Genomic DNA, 22,651 nt, shown 5'->3' with positions numbered 1-22,651 from the left:
AGAATTTATCATGTCAAAACCATGCTACTTTGATAACCGACCATCCCATCCAAGTCACATGCCAAGATCATATTAAACTTATCATTCACAACCCATAAACCATTTCGCTCATGCATATTTATTCATCTCATGTTTTTAACATACAATCCAATCAAGCATGTACCAAACATCCAAGAACATAAAAGCAACGAAATAAGAACGCACCCTCGCCCAGCTCCTCGCTCAAGCAGAAAGGTCTCACTCAGGCGAGCTCCTTTCGCCTAGGTGAGAGCTCGAGAAGAGGGGAACAATGGCTTGCGCGTCCTCTCTTCTTAGGCGAGACCTCCACGCTTGAGCAAGATGAGCTCTCGCTCAAAATAGGAGCTTGCCGCCTAAGCGACAACTCTTGTAGCACCTGAGTGGGTTTTCTTATGCTCTCGTTTAGGCAAGATCCACTCGCTTGGGCAAGATTATCAGATCTGCCATTGTTCGTGTAAGCCAACATAGAAATCAACCAGAGCAAGGCATAGTATATATTCATATTAACTTAAAAGCCATAAAATCACCTAAGAGCACAAAACAAAACTGAAAACGCAACAAAAACACATTCAAATGCGAACCCTAGCTTCCCTTACTTAGAAATAACTAGCAAAATACCCTAAGCTAGTGAGTACAACAGACCTCAGAGCAGATTCACAAACTGGAAAAATGGTAGAACAGGTTCAAAACGGGTTACTAAGGTGAACCCTAGCTAGAATCATGACAGTAGAGCCAGAAACAAGGAAGGTACGGTTAGAGAATCGACTTACGTGAGTAAGAGTTGAGTTTTGAGCTAGCTTGACCAAGAGGGGACCAAACCCTAGTAGAGCACTATTTGAGAGATTGAGAGGAGTAAGGTGGCTGATTTTATGTAAAATGGCAGAAATGAGAGTGTTAGTTGGTTTAGGGTCTTTGGTTCCCTTTAGACTAGGCCTAGGCCTAATTGATTAGGGACAACCCCATTAAAATTAGGGTAGAACAAACAGTGGACCTGACAAAATGAATGGAAAAGTTAATTTAATTTCAATTCTTTATGCATAAAATTTAACAAACCATACGATTTTTTACCCAAAAAAGGCCTGAAATAATATGGAAAGACCTTATGGTTGATTTGTGTAAAGAAAAGAAAGAATATTCATATGCAAAAATAAAAAACTTAAGTCAATAAGAGTATAACATATATAAATATATTTATATGAGTAATATTGAGTAAGTATTCCCCAGAAGAATATGCTGTATTTATAAATATAAGTGGATAAAAAATAAAAGATGATAAATCATTGACAAATAAAGTCAATCAGCGGAATATCAATTATTTAATTTAATATTTTCATACACATTTAATTATCGTATGTATTCATGAGATATTAAGTTCATAATTATGGTGTAATATATTACAATTGTATTTTTTATTATAAGCATAATATGTACATATTACAAAATATTATGAAAATAAATACATTTATTTAATAATTTTTCAGCTCGAATTTAGATTGGAGTATATATTTTATTGAGTTAATCTATTGCTTGAATGTTAAATTGTATTTGATAATAAAATTGATAAATAGGTCTACAATTAAATAAAAAATTAGTACTTAGTATTTTATTAACTATTTTGTAACTTTTTCTTTGAGTATTTAAATATTTTAAACAAATAACAATAATTGACATTTTTTTATTATATAGAAGTATTTGACAACTTTATTATAATAATGTAGTACACTAAAAAAATATTTTTGAAGATTAAAATTATAATTTTAGTCAGAAAAATATCACATTTTTGACAATTTAAAAAACAACCAGAATTGCATATGTCAAGAATAATTTGGGACAAAAACTATTAAATGCTTGTATTGTTTCTAAAAATGAAAAGAATTACTAGGAGTTTAAAATAGCTATAAAATTTATTTTTATTTTATAATATTTTTATTATATATTGACAAATAAAAAACACTACAAAATAGTGGTTCAAAACTGTTATAAAATTTATTTTTATTTTATGATATTTTATAATATTTTCAGTAAAAAAAAGTCACAAAATATATTATATTTTTTTTATTTAACAATTATGGAAGGTTTAAAACCGTTATAATTTTTTAAATTTAAAAAGAAAATTAAAATTGTAAAAACTATTTGTGAACTATTTTTTTGTAAATTTTAACCAATGCTTTAGTTATTAGTTTTATTTAAAATTATTTTAAAAGATAATTATAATAGTATTAATAATTTTATCATATTTAAAAAATTAATAATCTAATTGTATTAATGTTCACATACCAGTATCTTTAAACATACAAAATTTTGAATAAGGTAAGTTGTTCTAAAAAACAAATCCACCTTTCATCGTCGTTTGAAGAAAGAAACCGCACAACCACAGATATCATAAATTTAACAATGTAATATCAAAATTGTATACTAAGTCTAAAAATATCATAAATATAGGGTTAAATATGTTTTTAGTCCTTAGCTTTTAATAAAAATTGGAATTAGTCTATCTTTAAAACGTTGACTCAATTTAATCTCGCAACTTTATAAATGTGTAGATTTAGTCATTTGTAACTAAAATTTGTTAAGTTCATTTGACATTTCAAACCTATTTCATTGATAGTATTTAAGTTGTTTACACCGTTTGACACATTTTAGCTCTAGTGTTAGCTAAGAAAAACGTTTGAAACGTCAAATAAACTTAACAAAATTTTATTAAAAAAACTAAATTGACACATTTCTAAAGTTGAGTGATTAAATTGGACCAAAGTTTCGAATATGGACTAATTTCAATCACTAGAAGAAAATGTCTCATTAGTAACTAATTTTAGTGACCAAAAGTTGTTAGTCACTATAATGACTAATATAGATACCAATTTACAAAGTAAAAGATTATTAGTTACTAAAATAGTTACTATTATGAATAAAAAATTACAATTGATCACTAAATTGGTTTTTAAAATTAGCTATCATAGTTTTGGCTTCGAAAGAAAATTTGTCACTAAACTTTAGCTACCTAGGTTTTGGCTACCAAAATGACTTAGTTACTAAATTGGTGTCTAATTAATTAGTGACCAATTTAATGACCAATTATAATTTTTTATTTATAATAGTGATTATTTTAGTAACCAATAATTTTTAATTTTGTAAATTGGTATCTAAATTGGTCAACTATACTGATTAATAATTTTTTATCACTAAAATTTACTACTAATGAGACATTTTCTTATAGTAATTTTTCAATAAAATTTAAGGGACCAATAATATATTTAATCCTAAAATATTTATCAAATCGATGTACTTAATTTGGAAATATCTCAATATATATATATATATATATATATATATATATATATATATATATATATTGAAAATATCTTTCTTTGTTCTTTTGTCATTGTAAATAAATGAATATATTTTCCATGTTCATCCGACCAAAACGCACATCATGAATAAGAGAAACAACAAAATGATACAATCCTAAAACTAAGCAAAACTTCATCAATTATAACGTCAAAACGGAAAAAACTTGAATAGCAACCTCAATAAGAATTCATAATTTAGATTGAAAGCCATGCATCATTGTATTCCTCTTTTCCTCTTTGTTTGTTGCAGTAGTTGGAACAATAACTACTTTAAATTTGCTTGGGTCCTGCATTTAAAATAAAAACTCATAAATAAATAAGATGGAGAAACAGAACCATACAGAATCAATAAAATATATTACTTGACATATTGGTAATATTTACTTTTCTTGATTGGTACTGAAGTCCTCATGTTTCCATCTCTAAGCAGATTGTGTGTAGAGAGCTATAGAGCTATATAAGACATTTTGTAAGACTCTCTTTTTCCGCCTTAAAAGTTAAAGGGGCCTAGCCTCATCTGTTGGGTCTAAGGGTTGGTCCATAGGGTAGCCAAGATTCCTTACAACCTTTTCGTTTTCTATTCAGCTAACTTTGCCAAAAACAACCACTTTACTCATCTCATTTTTCCTCAATAGTGTTCTGCTAGGGTTTGGACCTCCTTCATCTTTAAGCTAGTTCAACCCCACTTTCTACTCCACGTAAGTTGTTTTTTCAGCTCCTACTCTTCTCCTTTGGTTTGATTTTCGTGATTCCAGTTAGGGTTCACCGTAGTAACCACGTGTTTTTTCTCCTCCACTGTTTCCAGCTCTCGAATCTGCTCCAGGAGCTATCGTACTCATTTGCTTAGGTGTCAAGGTATTCTGTTAGTATTTTCCAAGTAAGGGAAGCTAGGTTTTCGCAAGTTTTAATTTATTTTGCATGCTTTTGGTCTGTTTCATGTTCTTGATGGTTGAATGATGATGATGATTGCGTGAAAATGTATGGTTTGAGTTTCCGGGTGTTTCCTTGGCTTGTGTTTCTGCCCTGCACGTGTGAACAGTGGTGAGAACTGATATTCTCGCCCAAGTGAGCTCGTCTCGCCTATGTGAGAATAGCAGGAACTCACACTGGTTCTGCTCGAGCATCTCGCTCAAGCGAAGAACCCTTGTTTTGAGCGACAAACAATCTCGCTTAGGAGAGAGTGTCTCGCCTAAGCGAGAACTCGTGGGAAACCTATGTTTTCTGCTTAAATCGTAGCCCAGGCGAGGGAATTTGTTTTGAGCGAAGGGTGATCTCGCTCAGGCGAGAAGGCCTCACTCGCTCAGGCGAGAAGGCCTCACTCAAGCAGAAGCTTGTAAAGTGCCACTGTAACGTGCTTGCCCAGGCGAGGGAGCTTAGCTTAAGTGAGACAATCCTTGTCATTTGGGCGAAGGTTTCTAGCCTAAGCGAGGACAGTGCAGGTTTTGTGTTTTACTTTCCCAAATTAGTTGTGGCTGGTTGTTTGTCTTGAGAATGCATGAGGTATGTGAATATGCATGTAATACCTAACTATATGGGCTGGAATTGATAAGTATGATATGAGCTTGGCATGAAATATGATTTGAATGGTTTTTTATAAATATTGGCATGAGATTGATATACATGGTAACTTTATGTTTGGTTGGTGAAACATGATTTTGGTATGGTTTAGGACATAATTCCATGAATCTCTAGGTGAGATCTCATGGTGGTGCCTCATGGTCAGGACATAATTCCATGACCCCTGTTAGTGGGAGCTCATGGTGGTGCCTCATGGTTAGGACGTAATTCCACGAAGGTTTCGTAGTGATGCCTCATTGTATAATTTAGTAAGGATTCAAGTAAGGATTGCATTCTAACACTCTAAAGAGTCAGTTAGTCTCACATAGAGCGTACTGACTCAAGTGGTGAGAGTAGCCGGAGGCCCTAATATTTGGTAAGATAATGGTCTTAGATGTTTGAAGGATAACCTTGTGTGTGGTAGGGTGAAACCCATTGGCAATGACTCTGCAGAGTAGTAGAGGCCACCACAAGTGCAGACATCCAGTGAATATGACTGATTATATGTATCTGGATAATTGAGTCGTAGAGTCTTTCTTGTTGGTCATCACATGCTTGGTTGATTTATGTATCTTTGACTTTAAAGTTGTACGCAATTGTATGATAAAACATTTTCCACTCTAGCTTACCCTTTTTGTTTGCTTGTTTGTTTTATGTCTGGTTTTCTCCTTTTGCGTTGATCATCAATTTATTAATGTGAGCAGACGTGGGAACTCCTCGTAGTCATCAAGGTAATGGAAACTCCGCTGTGTAGCTTACCTTGGATTGGATTCCCTTTCTCCAAGTTTTCTGTTGAGGCACTATGACCTATGTATTGTCTGTCTCCTTGAGCGTATATTTTGTATATGGTTAAACTTGTTTCCTGTTCTATTAATGGTATCGTGGTGTGCCTTAGTTTCTTTCCTAACACGTGCTGGATAACTGTAGGAGTGACATATGTGCTCTATGGATTCGCTCTTTATATTATTTATCGTGATATTTCGTTTAATTAAGTTTATTTATTAAATCGGATGTTACACATTTCCAAATTATGCTTCAAGAAAGTACCATCTCCAACAAAAACTCTCTTGTCGCCTATGATAGTTTGAAATTAAATGGGAAAAATAGAAAATAACATTATACCTATGGTTTAAAAAATATCAATGACTACACTTTTTTACAAATGTGGCTTAAAAATTAGAAAAGACCATACTTTTTTACAAATATCGTTTAAATATTATAAAAAAAATCACATTTTATGAAATGTTGTCTATTTATACCATACTTTTTAAAATGTGGTCTTTAAAATTTGTGACCAAAAGAATAAAAATGTGGTTTTATATTTATTCATAACATTATACATAAAAAAAATACTAAATTTATTTAACATTTATTTTTGTTAAAGAGTCCAATACTATATATATATATATATATATATATATATATATATATATATATATATATATAAAGAAATATGAAATAAAATTAATAAATTAAATAACAAAACTTATGTGAACGTTACGGTTACAGATACGTTCCCAAATTCTCAAATCACGTTCTGTGCTTTTTCGAACAAATGGTCTTTGAACAAATTCTCAAATTTCCTTTTGTCACAAATCATCTTGCTTCTTGAATCAACTGTTGGAGGCTAGCACTAAAGGCACCGAAGGTTGTCGAAGCTTGGAGGCGAAGTACGTTGTCGTGACGAAGTGCAAACTCTCTCAGGGTTTTGATTTCAGCACGGAGACAGTGAGGTTGGGGACGAAATAAGTTTTGATTTCAACGCGTGGAAGAGGTTGCAGCAACATCAAGTTTGATTTCATAGACGATTCCTTTTTTATTTGCTGTTTTTACTTGGTAGACGATTCCTTTTTTATCAAACTTCTTCACTCCTTTTTGCGCCATCGTTAGTCTCTAACTTTGTCATCGTTCCTTTTCTTCACCTGTTAGAGGTTAGTGTCTCAGAAGAAATATTTTCGTTTTCATTAACTTTGTCTATCTTCTTTTTTTTTTTCTTTGTATATTGATTTGCTATTAAACATTTTAATTCTTTTATGCTTTATTTGGTATGTGTAGCTCTGATTTAAGTATCACATTTTAATAACTAGTGGACTTTAGCATAAACAAGAAAATCCACTTGACATAGGTATCACTATGTGAAAATTAAAACACCACTAGCTCAAACTTTGGACTCTAAGCGTTCTAGTTCTTCCACATCCTCCTTTGAAAATCCATTAAATTATCTTCCGTTATCCTTTTTATCTTACGTGTTTTATGCACATAACTAAACATACATATATCAATAAAAAATTAGTTTGTAGTTCTTATTTTTTGGCTTTGACTTTTTAATGTGTCCGTTTGGTAAACATATAATGTACCAATAATGAATGTTTTCTTTTTTTATCTCAATTGCAGCTTGTATCCAAGATGCTGCATTATGTTTGGCTTGTCTCCATTTCATAGTAAAGTTCCTTAAATTGAGATGCGTAAGCTGGATAATTCTTCTTTAGCTACAAGTGTTGTTGTCATTTCTCCGATATTTGAATGCATACATAACATAACTTAACTTGTCTTTGTTGATTACAAACCGTCTATTAAATTTTTCTTATATATATATATATATATATATATTTGAAGAATTTAAAATTCTAATAAAATTAATAGATATATTTTTTTTTAATTGTATGAAAACTCACAAAATCTTAGAAGTGATTAAATTGAATCTTACTAATAACGTTTTTTTTAAATTACGTGTATACATATATTACCTTGAGTCTTATTATCTCTTGTATAAGAAAAGGAACCAAAACTTTGTTTTAGTTTATGCTTTTCCAATTTAGTTATTTTTCGCTGCAGTTTTAGTGAAAGTTGATGGGCCAGAAACGTTTTAGCTTAATTTTGTTTTAAGTCATAAGTGAACCATTGTTTAACTTCTATTTTATAGATTATTAATTACTAAATAAAACTATAATTTTAATTCATATAATACTATTTTCAATTATTAATTGATTAACGAAACTATAAGGAGTGGACTAAATTTTCAAGGATTAGTAATGAGTATATAAAGGCTGTTGAATCATTTCTTGATTTTGCTTACACAAGAGGAAGACCTCAAGGAAGTGAGGTTTTATGTCCATGCGCTAAATGCAAAAATTGTATTTCGGCTAGACGACACATGATCTACGAATATTTAATTATCACAGGATTTCTAGAAGGGTATGATCTCTGGGTTCACCATGGAGAAAAAATACTTTCGCCTGCTAATAAAGATGAAGACATGATAGATAATGAAGATTCACACGATGATATTAATGCTTTATTGTATGAAACATTTAGAAATGTGGTAGATGTAAAAGAAGACAAAGAGGGTCCTAATGATGAAGCTAGAAAGTTCTACCAAATGATTAATGATGCAAATCAAGAACTCTACCCTGGATGTGAAAGCTTCTTAACTTTATCTTTCATCATTCGGTTATATTTATTAAAGTGTCTTCATGGTTGGAGAAATTCTTCATTCACTGACCTCTTACAACTACTAAAAGAGGTCATGCCTTACTTCAATATTCCTGAACCTTTTAACAAAACAAATAGTATGATTACTGACTTAGGTTTTGATTATAAAAAGATTCATGCATGTCCCAAAGATTGTATGTTATTTTGGAAAGAGAGTGAGAATTTAGATGCTTGTAGTATCTGTAAATCTTCGCGATGGAAAGAATTTCCTAAAGTCAATTCTAAGGTTGAGGGCCCAAAATATCAGCTTAGAGTTCCTGCCAAAGTATTGCGACACTTTCCATTGATTCCTAGACTTCAAAGACTCTTTATGTGTTTGAAGAATGCTGAGTCAATGAGGTGGCATGAAGAAAAATGAGCAAAGGATGAGAAATGAGACATCCCGCTGATGGTGAAACTTGGAAAAGCTTTGATGGCCTTCATGAAAAATTTTCTATTGACTCGCGCAATGTAAGACTTGCTCTGGCTAGTAATGGCTTTAATCCATTTAGAACCATGAGCATATCACATAGCACGTGGCATGCCATGATGGTTGTGTACAACCTTCCACCTTGGTTGTGCATTAAAGTTGAATATACAATGTTATCATTGTTGATTCCTAGACCACAATCAATAGGAAATGATATTGATGTGTACCTTCAACCGCTGATCCAAGAGCTAAAAGAGTTATGGGAGTTGGGAGTACAAACCTATGATGCTTCAAAAAATGAGACATTTCTAATGCGTGCAACTCTTCTATGGACAATCAATGATTACCCTAGATATGCTATGTTGTCTAGTTGGAGCACAAAAAGAAGATTCGCTTGTGCATATTTCAATTATGACACTAATTCATCCTACCTAAAACATAGTCATAAGATGTGCTATATGGATCATCGTGTGTTTTTACCAATGAACCATCCTTGGAGATTTAATAAGAAGTCTTTAATAGAAAAATAGAATTGAGGTCTACACCATACATGCTAGAAGGGACAAAAATTCTAAAGATATTAAAAGATTTTGTTAATGAGTGGCTCAGGATGGTGGATGAACACGAGGAACTCTTTAGTTGCAGCTCGGGTTGGCGAGTGTTGCCGGTGTGAGTGTGCACGTTGTGACGTGTACGGTGGGTCTAGATAGATTGCCCTCCTTAGTATTAAGCTGACGAGTTTGGTAGTCTTGGGATGTTACGAATGTTATTCGTAATGGCAAATCCACCTGGCGTTACGGTGTGTGATCCGTAGCATGATTTCCCGCACGTGCTCTATCGGTTGTGGCCGATAGGTGTGGCAACAAGACATCTTGAGATATTCGTCAGAAGACGTAGAACACGGTTGGCATGGTAGTGGCCATGTGTTATGGAATCAAAAGATGGTTTTCCTTTGGTGTGGTTGTGATATATGTATATAATGTATATATATGTTTATTTTATTGTTAGCTCACCCTATCTGCTTGTGTTTGGCGATGATCGTGTACGCGGTACACGTGAGCAGATGATGTTACAGGTAGATCTAGTGAGACATAGAGTCGGAGCGGGGCTAGTCTGGGATGAAAAGATTTATCCGCTGTTTTTAAGCTTTTGGTTTTAAGTGACTTGTAAACTTTCACCTTATCAGACTTTGGTTATGTATTTGAGTTTATATTTATAATTATGAATTGATGTATTTCATAAATACGTAATAAAGTTTTAAATTTCTCGCGTTTTTGAGAAATGGTATTTCATTAAATGCGATTTATCTATTATTTTCTATTTTATTATTTTAAATTCATAATATTCGATCAGGATGTTACAGCCACAACTTAAAAAATGTCATTCCGAGGCACAACTCAATAAATGCCACGTGCTTAACCCCTATCCCGAGCCACAACTCAAGGGATACGTTCTGAGCCACAACTCAAGGAACTCCAGCAAGTCGACCTTCGAGACATCATAGAAGCCTTGTAGACCACACACATCAAGCAAGCAGAAACCTAATTCTGCTACAGTAATATCGCCTAACACTACTCTCGAGCCTCCAAGCGAACCACGCTTTCAGGCTGCCAAGCTCCTCTAGTGCCACTACCTTAATAGACATCACCTGGTGGGACGACCCTCACTGTTAGGCACCTTACATTCCAATAGCCTCTGTGAATGCAACTATCGTCTGGCATATGAAACACCACTGTCGGGCGCTACACCAGTACTTGTGTAGTACTAGTTTTAACTCTAGTTCAGGCACACTTGCACACACACCACTCTCACTTTGCCACTTATTCAACATACCATAAACTTGGTTACTTACTGTCTAAAATAATTCTAGTTAGCATTAATCCTTTCATGCACTTGCAGTGCCTAAACGTTGTCTCATAGACAATTCCAATTATTCGCACTTATCATTAGTTATTGAGTAACACACTGCCCTATCCCTTATAATGCAACACCTCACAAATTTATCCTTATCGTAAGATGACATATACCTCATTTCTAGTTACTGCATTTTCCCATTAGGAACTCAAATCCCTAATTGTACCATACATCTCAATTCAGCAACACATTTAGCTTAGTAAGACTCTCTACTACACTGTTATTATGGTCATGATTCTTCCAACTCCCATCAACACTCACATTAATTCTCTACTACACTATTATTATGGTCATGATTCTTCATTACAGATAATTTCTCAATTCATCATTCGATAACAATTGATTTACTAAGACCCTAGCCTCTCCAATGCACCTCATAGCCACACAGTTCACCTACTTTACGCTGGCGCCTGGCGACTCAATCATTACCGCCAGGCGGTGCATAGTATTCTGGGAAAATCCTTGAATTTCTAGCCTTGCACAACCTCTCCTAACAGTTCCTCAATGCTTTTGGATGCCTATTTTTATCGTTCCGCTCGTGAACATAATAACAATGGTACCAATATTCAACTTTAACTATATCCAACACAATTCCAGTGCAAATCAACAACAATTATACTCAATTCATCAAAATCCCAATCTGCCAACCCTAAACTTTATCCTTACCAAATTTTATTCCAAATAATTCAATTCACCCTGCAATTCGACTAGTTATAGTACTTCACCATTTCATCATCATGTCCAGATTCATTCTATACGATCAGAATAGCCGAGAACACCCAAAACATCAAAATGAAGCCAAAATTGGCTCGTGTCACCTGGCGGGTGTTAACTATCGCTAGCCATTCAACTAAAACCCAAAAAATTGGGTGAATAACAAGCGTCGCCTGGCGGCTAAGCTCGTGCCGTCAAGTAGTTCCATCTCTAGAACCCATAAATGAGCATAACATGATGAGTTGCCTGGCGGTAGTTTATCGTCTGCAAGGCGGTTTCTGGAAAATTTCCAGAAATCCAGAATTTATGAATTGATTTAAAAGGGAAACATATAATTTCACACAATACATCATGCAATTAACGTAACAACATACATTAAGGGTTTGGCTCCCCTAACCTGGATTCCTTAGCTTAAACTTTGAAATTTGAAAGTTCTTCCTTAATCCCAATGGCCTCCCTTGGCTCTCTCCCAATTCAGCTCCTTTGCTTCACACAAAACTCACGTTTCACTCTGGATTTTCTCTCCATATTGTGCAGTACAATGATAGACTAAGAAAACCCTCATTCTCACCTCTAATTGGAATTTTAATTAGGTCTTAATGATGGTTAATTAGCCAAAAAAAAACAAGTTTAATGGTGAGGGTAATTGCTATTCAAGAGCCATTATTGAGTTGTTTTTCAGCCCCTCTTGGCTGCTCCTTTGTTAGCTAGGGTTTCTCTGCCCTTTTACATTCATGCCAAAGAAACTTTTGTCAAAAAGAAAGTTTAATTTGGATCTACCCAGGTTCAAACACATAACCATGCCAATGTTCAATTCAATGCACAACCATTTAACCAATTCATGTTTCATGATAATTCACATAATTCTATAATTATGTTCTCATTCATCACGATCCAGCACATTATTAAAGTAATTATAAATTAAATAGCATATAAATGACATACATAAGACTTAAATCCAAGACCTTTCACACAATTAAGTACTTTCAACCATTTGAGCTAGTACTATTTCATGTCATCCATGTCAAAATTAAATGCCATAAAGGTTCCCACTACCCGCATTTATTAATTAATCATTTAATTAATTGATTAATTTTTATGGGTCTTACAGTCTTGTAGCCTGTCATGCCTTCTATTGTTGTACTTACGATATCCAACCCGATCATGCCTTAATGTTACTTCATTTTCTCTCTTACCAAAACGCCTAAGATGTCCTACCCTGATAAGCTCTTGTACTTTATCTCTAAGGGTTGAGCATTAATCTCTTGTGTTATTGTTATTGCGATAATATCAGTAATACTTTTCATGTCGTCATCCGATCAACTCTAAAACTTCATTGGGTGCGGGATGAGATCAATTATTAGAGATTCTTGCAAGATACATGACCTGGAAGCATTGAGGAGTGTGTAGTTCGTGTATCGGACATGCTTGTGCTCTCACGTTCGTGGGTTGCCTCTGCGAGCTTGTTGTGTCTTTTCAAATTTTTCTTCTCAGTGGGGAAGATATCAAACTTGGCACTGGCTTTGTATTTCCTTATAACGTCCACTTGCATGATCTTGGCGGCCCACTGTTTCAACTTATTCATACTGGCAGCTGGATTCATCAGCAGATGGCCATCCTTGAAGGTTGTTAATCATATATGTAATGTATTGTCTAAGTTAAGATTCTTCACTTTAAAAGCGGTTGTCCCAAATTTGTTAAAATAGACTCTCAAAGACTCTCCTTGTTCTTGTCTTATGTTGAGCAGAGAGAGAGATGACATTATGTCCACCACTTGTACTAAAAAATACATCCACTAGAAGAGTATATGCACTAGACAAGTCTATGCATTAGAGAAATCTTGGCATTCAATGAGTCAAAGATTATGGTAATGGTTGATCAGACGTGTTTAACAAATTCATGTCATTAGACGACTAAGGATACAAGATGACCAAAAGCCACCAGAAGTCTCAAACATTAAAGACTTAAATGAACTCAATAGACGAGTACTTTTACTAGACGGGTCAATACAACAAAATACGACACCATACAACTACACACATTAGACGAATCAAAAAGAGTTGTGACATTTGGCTAAGTCATTTCTTCCTTATAATCACTGATTGATTATTTGAATTATTATTTTTATCTGATTATTTGAAATTGATATTTATTTAAATGAGCCACAAGGTAAGTATTATCATGTGATAATTATACTTTAGAAAATATTTTTTTTAATTAAGCAGTCAAGCTATATGAATATATGGAAATATTTTATTTGATTGAAGATTAAATTGGTGATTAATTACAATTAGAAATTACCATTGCTTTAACTATACAATTGTAGAATTATGTTTCACGGGGTTTCTTTAATAGGATGAAGGTTGAATGTTGAAGGTTATAGAAAGAACAAAATTCAAATCAAGCTCGTGCTTATTCAAGAAAGGAGAGAAGATATTTTGAAGAGCATCAATAAGAGACAAATGAAGACTCAAATGAAGAATTAAATTGAAAAAATTATCAATCATTCCTAATAAAGAGAAATCAAGAAGATTCTAATGAAGTTATGCAACTCAAAACCTCAACGACTAGCAATTCAATATCTATATAAAGGATGCAAAGTTGACCCTGAAAAGAAGATTTGATAAACAAAATACAAAAGTTTTGAACCTCCCAACGACGTATCCAAAGAGAATTGTGAGAATTGGATTAAGAGCATAACCTTTAAGATATCCTTCACAAAGTAAAGTTTTACCTATGCAATCTAAATTGTACTCTTTAACTTTGCAAGTGTTTCTTAAAATTTCAATTGCATATCTAAATTGTTGACGTCCTCACTTTTAACCAAAGTAACTTCTTAATCAAAAGCATGAACTTTATAGATTAATCATAGTAAATTTAACCAAAATAACTTCTCAATTAAATATTACTAATTCTAATAATTGACTGCTTTGACCAAGTCTCGCTAGAGTTTGACCCATTTCACTTACCTATGAGAGGCTGACACATGACACACACACACACACACTTTCTCTCTAGAATTAAGGTTTCCATTAGGGTTGCATATGGTTTTAGTGTTTGGACGTCATGGAGGCTTGTGGCTACAATGATCAAGCGTGTTGGTGTAGGTTTGAACTGGTTTCGTGTTGCTGGTTGAAGCTTCGCATTTTTCGACGACGCAAGTTCTCCATAAATGGGGGCTATCGTGCTTTCGACTTTATGGTGCAATGGTGGCTGACCTACGTCATCTCCTTCATGGATGCTAATTAATTTAAACAAGTGCGGTGATGAAGTTCAAATGCGTGAATCTGTTGGTGATTCGCGTTTCTGGTCCGTGAAAGATTTGTGAGTTCTACTTGAACGAGATTCATGGTGGTTGAGGAAGACGACGATGTTGCAACGTTGCAGCTGAAGAGATGGTTGATGGTGTTGCTACAAATACGTGAAGATGGAGGTCTCGTGGTGGTGATGGTTGAATCACGTGGGGGCTCAAAGGTTTTGATCTATTCAAGGGGCGATGGTGGCAGTGTCAAAGAAGGTGCTGGAATGGAGCAGTTACAGATCTGGTCATGCGTTTGCGTGGTGGTGTTGTTTACGACGTGAAGGTGTTGTTCTGGCGTAGAATGGAGGTGGAGGAACGATCTGCTCTGCAACGTCGTGCCGAGTGTTATTCATTGTTACTCCGATATAGGTTCATGGTGGATGCGGTGCTTTAGCGACATGGCTGCTGCCAAACGATAGTGAGGTGTAAGGAAGGAACCAAGGTGGCTGCCGACATGAAGATAGTGGAAGAGGAAAAAGACTTAGGGTTTCTATTTGGGAGATGAGAAGATGATGATGATGATGTGGCAAAATCTAATTGGTTGGTTTATGACTTATTGGATTTAGACACGTGTCATGTTCTGGTTGGTCAGTTTAGTTAGTGAAGGATTACCACATGGAGTGATCTGGTTTAATTGAGTTTAAGTGATAGGGGGTGAAAGTTAGTAATTTAGGGAGGTGCAACAGTAAAAGCTCATTGTGTGGCCCATTGCTAAAAAAATGATTGTATATGTAATTTAAGGGTGCATTAAGCTCTTTCTATATTTCTTTCCGGAATTTGCTAACTTTGGTCTTATTTTGTAACTCGAAACAATTCAATTTCACACCTTTAATGGCCCAAATTAAATTTCAGCTACATCAACAAACGTTAGAGTATCGAATAATATTTTATGCAATTAAAGTCACTTTTTGAGTCATTTTGATCTCACAAACTCATTAAACCCAATTATCACATATCTTGATTAAATTAATCTTTTAAGAACTGAAATTCAATTAAACCCCCAAATTTAAACATTAAATGAGGGGAAATATTTGAAATCATTTGCAGGATATGGATTACTTGGAAGAAGAAGTAATACAAATTCTTTGTCAACTAGTGATGATTTTTCCACCTAATTTTTTTTATATATAATGGTTCACTTGCCTATTCATCTCCTGAATGAAGTGAGATTAGGTGGGCCCTTTCAATTTCGATAGATGTATCACATTGAGAGATATTTATGTAGGTTGAAGAATTATGTTCGTAACAAAGCTTACTTAGAAGGGTCAATTGTATAAAGGTATTTAGTAGAAGAAGCCTTTACCTCTTTGCTCAAGATATTGGCATAAAGGTGCAAACAAAAGGCGAAATAGAAAAGGTTGTAATTATTACTACAATAATTTATGTGATTATTTCTCAATTCTTGGTCGACCTATAGGAAAAAAAATGGTAAACCACTTTCATTGCATTTGACATCAAATGCCCAAGCTCATTGATACCTATTATTCAATTGTGATGCATTCAACATATCCATTAGGTAAGATAATAGTTTATTGTCTTCATTTATCTTTAGAAACGCCTATTTTATAATCCTAACAAATAAAATATTGATGTATTTATAGAGAGTATGATGACATTATAATAGCCACAATAAAACAGGAAAATGGGTGAAGGCGAAAACCCAAAATCAAAAATTTAGTGAATGGTTCAAAACTCGAGCCTTGAAAGATGATGCACCATCTCAATTTAAAGATTTCCCCATAGGGCCAAATAATGTGGAAAAAAGATTTCCAGGTTACCTCATCAATGGATACAAATTCCATACTATAAAGCGAGATGCTAGACATAAAACCTAAAATTTTGGTGTAACGTTGGTTTCAATGACTACAAGTTTTGCAAGTTCTAAGGATGAAAATCCAAGGATTGAACTCATCACTTATTATGGTGCAATCAAAGATATAATTGAGTTGGAGTATTATGGTAACTTTAAGTTTGTGATGTTCGATTGTGATTGGTTTGAGGTTAAAGAAGACAAGTATGGTCTATCACACGTGTATATTTCAACAAAAAATGTTATCAAAATGATCTTTTTGTGCTAGCTTCTCAGGTCCACCAATTCTTTTATATCCAAGATCCTTTAGAAGAAAATAGACATTATGTTACGAGAAAGTTCCAACAAATTTATTTATCATTGGTGACCGACCTAACAGTTCAAATGGCACTGAACTACATGGTACAAATAATGATGGTGAACTAAATTGGGTTAGGGATAACATGCCTATCACAATATTTGAGAAAACTTATAATGTTGGGGAAGAAAGTACATTTGAAGATGAAATTGATGACACTTTATTTGACTTCATGGACTAAGGCTAATATAAAATCAAATTTTAGTTATATGTGATTTTGTTTTTGTTTTATTTTATTTTTAGTAGTAGCAATACCTTGTTTTTCTATTTCAATAATATGTATTGCTTATTTCATTGGACATTATCATCTTGTTTTCAGGCCATGGAATATGAAGCAACCTCAAAACCTAAGAAGAATACTCTTAAAAGGGTTGAAAAAAATGGTATTAATTTGAACCTACCTAAAGTCAAATCAAGTAAGGAATTGCTTAGAAAGGTCCAAATCAAACATGAGAAAATAACGAGTATTGATATGCGAAATAAGCCACCTATGGTTGCTTCTAAGGGACAATTCAATTTGTCTATGTTTAAAGTTTGAGGCTAAACTGAAAAAAAAAAACACTCTTACTCCTATAGTGAGGCAAGCACAAAATATTCAATCAAGGCAACCTCAAAAGAATAACACAGTTAAAGAGGCCATTCATGATTCAAGAGAAAGGATAAAAGCCATTAAAAGACCCCTAAACAAAGTTCATGCCAAACAAATCTCAAAGAAAATAAAATTTACAAAACAAAGCAATTCTACCTCAAAGCTTTAAACCATTGAAATAAACCTAATTGAAGTTGACAAACAACAACCACAAAAACAACAAACAACAGAAGAGGTGAATTCCATGAGGGTCCCAAATGACAAAATGAAAAAAGGATTGGTTGAAAATGATGGGACAATGATAAAGAAAAAGACTAAGAAGATCAATGCTAATTGGTGAGTTTCTTGAAGAAAATGTAGAGAAAGATTAAGAAGATGGGGAAAAGGATAATGTGCATCAAGATGAAGAATGTCAAAATCAAAAAGTTGTTGAAGGACTTATTGAAAAAGAAAATGTGTTGCTTGAGAAAAACATTGAAATCAATGCATCTAGAGGTAATATTACAATCTCACCAAGTTTATTATTCAAAGCTTTTATCATTTATTTGTAGCTTAGCTAAGTTTAATGTTAGTTAGGCGTAATCAAGAAAAGAACACAAGGACTAACTAAATGCTTACAAATACATCCAAGAAATACTCAACACCGTCCAAAAGTCATCTTGGATAGAGATGGAGAACCTATTGGTGCCAATGACAAAGTTGTGTCTGACCTGGGTAATTTTCTTGGGACCATAGCAAGGAATTCAAAATTTTGTCCTCTAATTTACATATACTTCAAGGCTCTGGTAAAGGTTCACAAGGATCGAATATGGAAATATGTTATGGTATTTGAAAAAAGTTCTTCAAATATTTGAATTCATGTGAATGATGATATGTTCGTTTTAGGAAAAATTCAATATTTTTTAGAAAGGAGAGAAAACAATTTTTAGTCGTATAAATGATGCTTGGAGATGCTATAAGTGTTATATCAGGAGAACACATTTTTTGAAATATTCCACTTTGAAGAGAGTAATTGAAATATCGTCCACTGAACATTCTTGAAGATGATTTCAAGCAATTAATAGAATATTGGAAGAATAATAATATCGTTGTATGAACATTTTATGTGTTATAAGTAAAATCATTGGAGTGATGTCTAAAAACTATATTTTATGTTTAATATATTGTAGTACATTTATATTGATGTATGTTTTCCTTTCCAAACTACAGAGGATTAGTGAAAAGAATGCAATGAATAGGGCTAAGCAAAAGTATATGCACCATATGGGACCAGTCAACTTTGCTAGAGTTCGAGTTCAATTGTTATGGTATAATTGGGTTATGTCTCATTTTATATGTCTACTACTTTTCATTAATATTTGCTCAACTACTAATATTTTATTTTTAATTAACAGAGTTTTGAGAAGGGTGATGGAGAAGAAGTCAATAAAGCTGAAATGTTCATTAAAACTCGACAAAGTCGTCTAGATCTTAAAGGAAAAGCGGTGGATGAAGAAACACTAGATGTTATTGTAAGTTTATTTGTACATATGAAATATGTTTTAAAGCTATATATATTTTACGTATTGATAACATTGATGTTTTCTGTTAATCTAAACTCCAAAGTTCTATTGAAGACTCGACTAAATCTAGGGAACAAACATTTGAGTCATTGTTTGGAAAATAAAAGTATGGCCGAGTTCATTGCTATGGGAACACCCACAATATTCAAGAAATATCAAGAAATTGACGCTATCCAAGAAGGACGTGCCATATGAAAGCTATAACAAAGAGGATGCAAGCCGCGAAGGCAATGATGAAATTCATGCTTAAAAAACAAAATCCTGATTTGGCTAAGAATGATGTAGAAAAAGTGATTGCACAAGCATTAGGCAATGAAAGTAGTGTTGTTGGTCTATGCTCCTTTACTGGAACTTCCTAATAATGATGAGGTACCTATTTGAATCTTATATGTTTGTTACTCTGATTAGGAGGTACCATGTTAATAATCATTAGGAGGAGACTAATTTACATAATCTACAGGTAGTACCAACTTATTGTTATTCTTAAAAGAAATAAATAGTACTTTTGTTAATATGCTGTTCATCCACTTAATGTTACACTATATATAAAATAATCATTTTTCTTTTTGTATTTGTGATTGATAGTTGGGTTTTTGTGTGTTGAATCTAAAGTTGTGTTTCTACTTTTCAAATTTAATACGACACTTATTATTATAGTGAGAAAACATACTATAAATTTAACTTCTAAAAAATTCATGAAAAAACTTAATATTATTGTGAATATTCAAATGCCCATTATTGATAAAAAAACTAATCATTAATCTCTAAAATTTATTAGCAGTATGAAATATTGAAATTAATATATCAATTTCGAAAGTTAATTTATTCACCATTCCTGATGGTCGATTGAATATTTTCAAGAATAATATCATAACATTTAACACGTTGGCCAAACTAATATTATTTATTATATTTAGTATTCTAGATGTCACCAACTAAGTCCAAAGCATATAACTACAAAAAATTACAAATAATATAACATTTAAGCCACCATCATGCAAAGCATTATTAAGCCTTAGGATTTTTTCAATTATTTCTGTCCATTCACCTTATCACCATCGGGTAGCTCTATAAATGGAATATCCCATGTTGGCTTATTCACACTACTTAACCGAACAAAGAAGAGATAAGCCTTAAACATTTAAGAAACTTAAGTTACTGTACAGCAAATAGAAACATATATTTTATTTCATCTTTTTAACATGTTTAAAAGTTTTACGATATTTAATTCAGCAAGTTCCACCAACTTCTGCTGATGCATGAAAAATCGCGCACCTTCTCCTTGTGAAAACTATATGCTTTGGGTGTAATAAACTAATGCATGGCTAAATAAAATAACCACTATTTGGTTTTTCTAAGGTTCGTATTTGTACGACCACCCTATACAATATTTTTTACAAACTTTTTTTCATATACATTAAAACTTGAAAAAATATATCTTCACACAACTATTAAATGTATTATACACCTATTTTTTTAATAAAATATATATCTTTTATATAACTATATTTTTTATTAAAATGTTAATTAATAAATTTATAGTAAAGTAAATAGTAGTGTGAATTAATCACTACTCTTAACACTCTCGTATAATAATATATTGATGAAATTTACAAATTGCCTTACTTAATGTGTAATTATTACATTATTATATTAAAATAATAAAGTAATTTTATTTAAAATAGAAGTTGTCGAAATATTATTATTCGCTTAAAGTATTTAACAACATAAAGAAATAACTATAAAGTAATTAATGAAACATTAATTCCGAATTTTTAATTTAATTGTATAATTATTTATCAATTTTGTGGTCTAATTATTCAACGTAATTTTTTAATTATTTAAATAGTTAACTTTGTTAATTCACATGTAGAATACAACATATTCACATGGATGAGGCACTACAAATCCATTTATTTACTAACCAAATAATAGTGTTGCCAAAAATCGAAGCAAATAGTATGGGCTCCATGGACAAAACAAGAAGATAACAACCCTCTCACAACCTTTAGAATTTAATAATTTTAAAAAATAAAAGTTTCATCCATTAAAGGGTCTCAATTTTTTTTTCAATTTTTTCAAAATTAATTTTAGTGATGACTTGACCCTTTCTTTATGTCATTTTTAAAAATTAGTTTTAGCTTTTCTCTCTGTTTATTTTATTTTTTAAATAATTTTCTGCTTTAAAATTTAATTTTATCTTAATGAAGGCTTTGCCCTCTCTTTATATTACATTTTGAAATAGTTTTAGCTTAGAAAATGCTTAACCCTCTCTATATATTATTTTTAAAATGATATTGTATATCAAGAAACTCTTTTTGTAATTTTTTTAATTAAATAGTTTTAAGTATTTACTTACTATAAAATATAACAATTTAAAAAAAATAAAAATTTCATCCATTAGCAAGGGTTTGACCCTCTCTCTATATTTTTTTAAAATTATTTTACCTTAGTGAGACAATAGTCCTCTCTTTATATGATTTTTTAAAATTAGTTTTAACTTAACAAGGATTTAACCCTCTCTATTTATTATTTTTTAATTATAAATTAATTTTATCTTAGCGAGGACTTTTTTCACTTCGACTATTATTTTTTAAAATTAGCTCAATGATGGCCTAACTCTATGTATCTATTATTTTTTAAAATGATTTTCTGTGTTAGCAAACTCTTTGTATTGTTTTTATTATTTTGCTAGTTTTATTAAACCATAACTATGCTAGTGTTTCATTTTTCTTTGTAAATATATTAGGAAAATAAATAATAATATTTTTAAGTTTATAATTAAGTTTTCAATTGAATTAACACCAGTGCAGGAAGGGCCTTTGGCAGCGGTTGTTTTTAATATTCTGCACCGGTTCGGGAACCGAAGCATATTGGGGCGAGGCCAAAAGAGCATAGCTTTTGACCTCGGTTAAGAACCGAAGCCATAGAGGCCCCTTCTACCTCGGTCCAGTGGAACCCGAGGCCATAGACCCTGCCTTTTGGCCTCAGTTTTCGTTGCACCCGAGGCCATATGGGCTTCTTTTTTTTTTTAAATTCGATACCCTTTTGGCCTCGGTTTTGGTTGCACCCGAGGCCAAAAGCACGCTTTTTGCTTCGGTTCTGGTATGAACCGAGGCCTAATATGCTGTTTTTTTTAATGCAGTTTCTGTTTTGGTGTTATTCCCACATTTAAACCTGCAAATTTTGTTCAGCACCCAGCACAAACCAGAATAGACCAGAACAGAATATTTTAAAACACATCCACAATTCAAATTCATTTAAAAGACAATTACAAATCATTTACAATCAAGATACATGTTCTAATCAATAGTATTGTACATTTCAATTATATATTTGGCACATGCTATCCTACCAAACTTGATGGACTTTGCGGGAATTGCTGCAGGACTCTTGAATGTCTACAAAATAATAGATTAAGTTAAGTTAGTATATAAAAAGGAAATATTGCAAAGTATTCATTTTAATTTAAATATATATTATCGTTTCCTAATTTGTTGTAATACGAGCACGCACAGTGGTTGTCATCCATTGCATTATATAGTAACCGCACTCATATGAGCCGGTTTGTCTATTA

Source organism: Vigna unguiculata, chromosome 5 (genome assembly GCF_004118075.2).
Source record: "Vigna unguiculata cultivar IT97K-499-35 chromosome 5, ASM411807v1, whole genome shotgun sequence".
NCBI classification, from domain to species: Eukaryota; Viridiplantae; Streptophyta; class Magnoliopsida; order Fabales; family Fabaceae; genus Vigna; species Vigna unguiculata.
This window is presented reverse-complemented; position numbering follows the sequence as displayed.